We start from the raw sequence: 6516 nt of genomic DNA, 5'->3' as shown, positions 1-6516 counted from the left end.
AACATGAACCACCGCCCACAGGGCGCTTGATGGCCACTTCATCACACAATATATACATGGTGGATACACCCAAAGAAAACAATGACAAGGAACAGAGGGATGCAGTGGAAGGTAACCCCCTCGAGAAGTAGCCAAAACGACGACGTAGGCGCCCTCCAAATCCCACCTCGGCAAAAACAACGATAACAGCGCATGAAAGAATAATACCCCGGACGACTCCAAAGCAAACGACGACCACATGGACCCAGCGATAGAGCAGGACGAACCAGTGGACGCCGAGCATAGTACGGAACCGTTGCCCGATCATGGTGACGCCAAGGGCAAAGCTCACCAAGCTGTCTCCGGAGAGGAGAACAGTCCGGACGACGATGCACACATCATCCCAGAAAGGCACTTGGAGCAAGAAAACCTTCATAGAAGGCTTATTGCCACCGCGAGGAGTTTAAAGAAGCAAAAGCAAAGGCTTAAAGCCGTGCAAAATCGAACATATAAAACCTGCTAGGGTACCCGCCCATCTGGAGGCCTTCGCGGGCGCGCAATGGTCGGCCGTTCGATCAACTCGCTCGATCGTTTTTCACCCTCAATTTTTACTGTTCATTGCTATCTTTTATTACATCCTTGACTGATTTACTAGGTTACTGCCATTGGGCCCATAAAACGTTGGTCCACACGGCAGCGAAGTGCTCGTCGACTCGGTTGGTGACCAATGAAGACGCCCGTGAAAAAACCTAGATCGAGCAGTCAAAAGGATCACGTCCTCCTCGTTCCTTCCACTCCCTCGCCTCCTCCTTCCTCCCCATCCGGCGGTGCCTCCTCCCTCTTTCCCACGGCCTCCCGCATCGCGCCGCCACTCCTCCTCTCTTCTGGAGCCGCCACCGGCTGGCTCCTCCTCCTCTCTTCTGGATCGGGCGCAGCCGCCATAGAAGAGCATGGGCTCGAACTGAGTGAGGAAGAGGTGGTTTGCGGCCATGCGGGTGAGGAGGGCAGCCTTCCGCTGAACGCCACCGTCCTCTCCTCGAGCGCCTTCGCAGCCAGAAGAGGCAGATATGTACGGAGGATCCACGAGCTTGGTGCCATCTGTCCCGTCCGTCGACGCCCACCCCCTCTTCCCCAACGCGTAGGTGCTCTATTCACTTGCGTCTTCGCTGCCTCAAGTGTGCTCGTGAGTCTATCAACCCCTCTCTAATTTCTATCTCTCTCTCCCTCTCTCTTGATTCGGTTGCATTGCGTTGCAAGAATTATTATTGTGTAGAGGTGGCTGCAGCTATGCACATAATTATTTCTAAAATTGTGATCTGTTTTTGAGGCTGTAGATGCGACCACCAGCTGTTTGTATAAATCCTCAAGGAGGACTGCTCTGGGGAGGACATCACGTGTGTTTGAAAGAGAGGGATGGAAAAGAGGGGGCTGGAGTGAGAGGAGAAGAGGAAGGAATCGAACCACATGTTATTTCTTTGTCATCGACGTCATCCCACCATTGTACAGATTTTCTTGGATGACATGCGGCCCATACTCTCGCCCCTTGTCCTCCATCTCTGTTGGTACTCTTTCATGGTTTCTTGTCCACTTCTTTCATGATTTATTCTTTTCAATTAGTAATTCAGGCTGTTATACTAATTTGATTGATGTGGGTGGTGTAATAATTCAGGTCGTGCAGGATGGTCTGCTAATTTCCCTGATGCTTCATCAGGTTTCGCTTTTTGATACATTGATTAATTCCTAATTTGATGCAAATAACCAAAATGAATGAATTGATGTGGCTGTTATAATAAATTTTCCTTATTTTGTGTGTGATTATGCTCAGGTTTTGGAAGCATCGGGCTAAGGGGTGATTATGCTCAGATTTTGATGCAGGTACTTTTGAAATCTGAAACTTTGGTTTGGTATGACATGCAATACTAATAAGATTTGAATAGACAATATAGTTACTAGAGTCACTTCATACTAATGCGCAAACTTATTTTGCATTGTAGTGAGATTCAGATAATTTTAAGAAACACATGTAAAGGAGTCCAAACAGGACGGGCTCGGTGTACATGGTTTTCAGTTAATGCAGGTACTTTTGAAACCTGAAACTTTGGTTTGGTATGACAAGCAATGCTAATAAGATTTGAATAGACAATATAGTTACTAGAGTCACTTCATACTAATGCGCAAACTCATTTTGCATTGCAGCGAGATTCAGATAGTTTTCCTACTGTAGAGTTTTGGAGCTTGCTCTGTTAATCCGTGTTATTTTTTGTATCACAGTTTAGGTCTGACCAGCACAAGTGGCAACAGGTAGTAGTGGAGAAGGCATGAAGAGGCCCACATATGAAAATCTCAACTATTCTAGGATTTTCGAGGTAATTTCTCAAACTGAAAAGCTCAACTAAAGGAAGATACCTATTTCTATGCACAAATTCTTTGTTGCTAGAAGAATTTGTAGAGAGAAAAATGTCTCCCCTGTTCATTGCCTTTCAGATTCATATTTGAAGTCTATTGTTCTTAATTTTAGTTAACTAATTGCTTAATTTCTTGTTGTTTCAGCTGCTGACCATGTGATTGGTAGCCGACGATTTCTTCATGGGTTGCTGATTTCTCAAGTTTTGCCTCACACAAAAGAGGGCTAGCAACACCTTTGACAGAAACAGCCAACATTCAGTGCAGATCCGGTATATTCTGGTTGTCTTCCATTTAGTTGACGGCATGCAAGACTGATCTGATGCATCTACTGCTTGTTGACTTGGTTATATTTATTTATAAAGGTAATTTCAGTGTTTCCTTTGTGTGAACATTTCTTTTGTTACAGATTTTACCTGCTTGACAAAGTGCAAAAAAGTAAAATGTATCATTTATATAGCTAACTGGAATGAAGAGTAGCATCGTCTCTCAACAAGATATTTTGTGTGTTCCGCGCCAAATTTGAGTGATACTTTTATGAGCGCCTGGCGAGGTTCTCAGCAAGTTTAGTTTAGGCATAATTTTCCTCTATTAAATAGTGCATTGTAGACAGTGAAACTGTTCCAAATTATCCCATGCTGTAGTTGAAATGGTGCTTCTTCGTTATATATTTTGGGAAGAGCTGCAGTTCATGATCTTTCTTTATAATAATCATACCAATCAGTCAAGATAGTGTGCAGACTTTCTGCCTATTTTTCTTTCTTTAGGCAGGAAACACATGTTAATTTCTTGACCACCTCCAGTGATCCAATGTCAGATGAAGTGTTTAAATATTTTGCTCATGCTTATTCCCGGACGACCGGACCCACAGCTCAATGGAATGAGTTGTACAACTTTTATTCAACACATTATATATACAAGCATACTGATATTTTATGGTGATGTTATACTATGAATTAATGGTTAAGATAACACTTTTTATAGATGATTTTCCTCATATTGCCAACATATTTTTGGTTGCGGGTTGATACATAACATTATTTTCTCTTATCTTCTTATGTTGTATCTATTTTTTCATGTAGATACTCTATCTGGTAAGGTTCTAATTCACATGGTTGCATGGCCAATGAATGAATATAATTAGTTTTCACAATGTATATTTTACAATTTCTCAATGCGTAAACGTGTCAGGCTCTTAGGTTAAAGCTAATGCCCAATAAAATGGTTATAAATAGTGGCCTCTATCAGTAGGCTGGGTCTCAATGTTGGTTTTGATATGTGATCGACGCATTTCATCAAATGGTTAACATATCAGGATTGCATATGATTATCTTTGAGTGGAATTTGTGTCTTTGGTTTTTCACAAATTTGTTTTGATATTTGCGATAAGGTGGGTGTTGTGTGTTGTGTGCAGGCCATGGGTAATTTTGTACTATTTGTTCAAGGTGTCAGCATATGTATATTATTATTATAGTCTTTACATGCTCATTTAGTTCATTCATGTTTCCTTTGCAGTGGCAGTGGTGTAGAATATATCCTCTGCCATGGAAGGAGGTATTTGATGTTGTCAGATGGCATATAGGTCAATAATGAGGTGACTGCCGGGGTAATCTCAGGAAGGGACAATGACACAAATTAACTTTGTTGACAAGCTCACGATCACGGGTAATAAAGATGATTTTAAGTAATGTTCTAATTTCTGTGAATTTCCTTGTTAAAGTCCTGAAAGAAATAAGAATGGCATACTGAATGCGAAGCATTATTTCATTCATCTACATTTTTAGGAAAGATAATCTTGGATTGCTTTTGCTTTGATGGATTCTGACTTATCAGAATATAGCCTCCAGCCTTTACACATAGAGACTGATTTATCACTTTGGCTGGTTATATTTTTCTCTACTGCATAATGACCTATGTACATTCATTTCCTCTATAGTTTTTAATTCTACACCTTATTTCTTATTATGGCGAATCATTGGTATCACGGAAATGTTACTGTACCATTATGTGCAATTGTTTCTTATTGATATCATCGTAACAAGATGGTGAACTTATCAAATGTAGGGAACAAGCCGTCCTGCAGTGTTCCCATGTACTGCAAGTTGACGACAAGTTCATTGTTGATGCCATGTAATTTCTTACAAAAATACATGTGGTACAGGTAAGCATGCTATTACCCGCCATTGTGTGTGTTTTGCATATTTTTTCTATTCAATACTATGAAGTTTTCCTCTGTTATGCTCTTCTCAGTATGAAGGCCGACACTGATTATCAAGTGGTATGGCACTCTTCTTTATCAGCTCTATCCCATCCTGTAGAGGCTTTGTGAAAATAACTCCATGTTATCTTCTACATAATTTTGCATTTCTTTGCAGAGATAAGATGTGAATTTATGGTATAAGTTTCAAAAGTTTGGCAGAATCCTTGATCTAAAGTGAAATAGAGTTGTATTATCTTCTATATGAGTTAAAACTTCTTGCAATCAGTAATTAGCCATGCATTTTGAGGGTATGAAAGTTGAACAAAATTTGAGTTTCTTGGTTTCATGTTACAGAGTGTTGTACTAAACAAAGATGAGTTGCAATGAGTTTTATATATTTAGTTTTCAATTATAAAGATTTCTACAAAGCACGAAACATTTCCGATTCTTTCTGATTTTGTGTGCATGTTGTCGCAGGTTTATTTGAAGAATTATATATATTTATTGATACAACATCTTCCAGTATAGATCTTAAATGACAGCAATATCTGAAGTTACTTGTGTCTGCTTCCCCTCTTGAAATCAACATTTTGTTTTGATTTTTCGGTACTTAAGTAAGGTCACTCATCAGTGAGCAGGAAGTGTCTTCTCGATACTTGTGTGATGAAGGCCAAAATTGGTTTTCTAACTTATTATTGTAGGTGCTTTAGAAAGTGCAAGTATGTGTCACAATAATGCCTGGAAATCAGCCAGTGGCTGGATTATTTGAGCTATTTTGGCGTCTCTGCCATCCTATAGTTGTTCAGTTTTCTCTTTTGAAACGAGGCTATCTAGAGGATTTCATGTTGTGGTTTAGGAAGGTAACTATTCTTGGTTATAGTGAATGATTTTGTTGGATTATTTGTTCATTTGGCTATCTTAATGCAGTCCCATGTGCATACTTTTTGCAGGCATCAGTGAAGATTGGGAGGTAGAGAGGGATTGCTCAAGTGGAAACAGATCAAGAACCAGAAGGAGCTGAAGATTTCGCTACTTCCTTGGTAATAGCTTTGTGAGGTAATTAAGCTAGCTACACGTGTGTTTTTTTCTGCTATATCGAGGTCACTATTCTAATTTAGAAAATAGAAACATGATGTGTGATTTAAGAGTAATAGAAAATGTTGTTAGCATGAATAGACTGTATTGTACGTACTAACTAGCAACAAAGTCTAATTCCTCCCACGTAGCGGTTGTCAATGTAGACTTGACCAGCCCGGACTTTATGTACTTCCTGCTTTATTTTTTCTTTGATTTAGCGAACATACAAATGCATGCGATAAGTGTCAAATTTAGCACTCAACGACACTTATTTTCGGACAGAGGAAGTAGTTACAAGTAGGTGTGCAGTCAGAATTTATCTGACTTTGGGTTTTCACATCTTGTTCGAGGTCTTGAGCCCTCATAATTCATTTGAACATGTTGTAATTTATTTTTGTTTATACTATCATATGAGCTAATTAGAAATTATATAAATGCATTTTCTTGATAAATTAAAGCTTATGTTGATGTGTATTCGATTTTGATTTCTTTTCTTTCATCATAGATCAGTTAAATAGTACTAGTTGAATACCCGTGCGTTGCCACGGGATAACATGTAAATTTTATGACAATAACTTATTGATTGAATGTGTTTTATTTAGACGGAGAGGTTAGTAACTATGAAAAAAAATATCACCATCTATATTCGTGCTTCCTCGCCCACCCCAGCCCCCCCTCTCATTAAATGTCTTCCCACTACATGTGTGATGTTTCATCATCATCCATAAGCTTGTTCTAGTTGACGATTACCTAACGGAATTCATGTTGCCTCGTGTTCCATATTATCGCATCTAATGTCCATCACTTAGATGGATAATAATAACAAATGTACGGCCGGCCTCAACTTCACCTCAAAC

At 39.6% G+C, this 6516-nt stretch overlaps 2 long non-coding RNA genes across 3 annotated transcripts in view; both read left to right on the top strand.

Moving 5' to 3' along the window:
• Positions 1-1324: 1324 nt before the first annotated feature.
• LOC119314939 lies at positions 1325-2741 on the top strand. The gene is made up of 6 exons (XR_005152509.1): positions 1325-1541; positions 1649-1690; positions 1805-1854; positions 1974-2056; positions 2251-2345; positions 2530-2741. It is a non-coding gene; the product is annotated as an uncharacterized LOC119314939 (long non-coding RNA).
• Positions 2742-4470: 1729 nt separating this feature from the next.
• LOC119317954 overlaps positions 4471-6516 on the top strand; it is a 7113-nt gene continuing 5067 nt past the window's right edge. The window contains exons 1-4 of one of the 2 annotated variants that reach the window (XR_005153860.1): positions 4471-4660; positions 5060-5442; positions 5533-5638; positions 6165-6176. This is a non-coding gene — a long non-coding RNA (uncharacterized LOC119317954). Of the gene's footprint in view, positions 4661-4935; positions 5443-5532; positions 5639-6164; positions 6177-6516 lie in introns of those variants that run through there. The other variant, XR_005153859.1, reaches the window with a different exon arrangement.

Source organism: Triticum dicoccoides, chromosome 6A (genome assembly GCF_002162155.2).
Source record: "Triticum dicoccoides isolate Atlit2015 ecotype Zavitan chromosome 6A, WEW_v2.0, whole genome shotgun sequence".
Lineage (NCBI taxonomy): Eukaryota > Viridiplantae > Streptophyta > Magnoliopsida > Poales > Poaceae > Triticum > Triticum dicoccoides.
The sequence above is the reverse complement of the archived record's forward strand: the minus strand, read 5'-3'. Positions and strand labels throughout refer to the sequence as shown.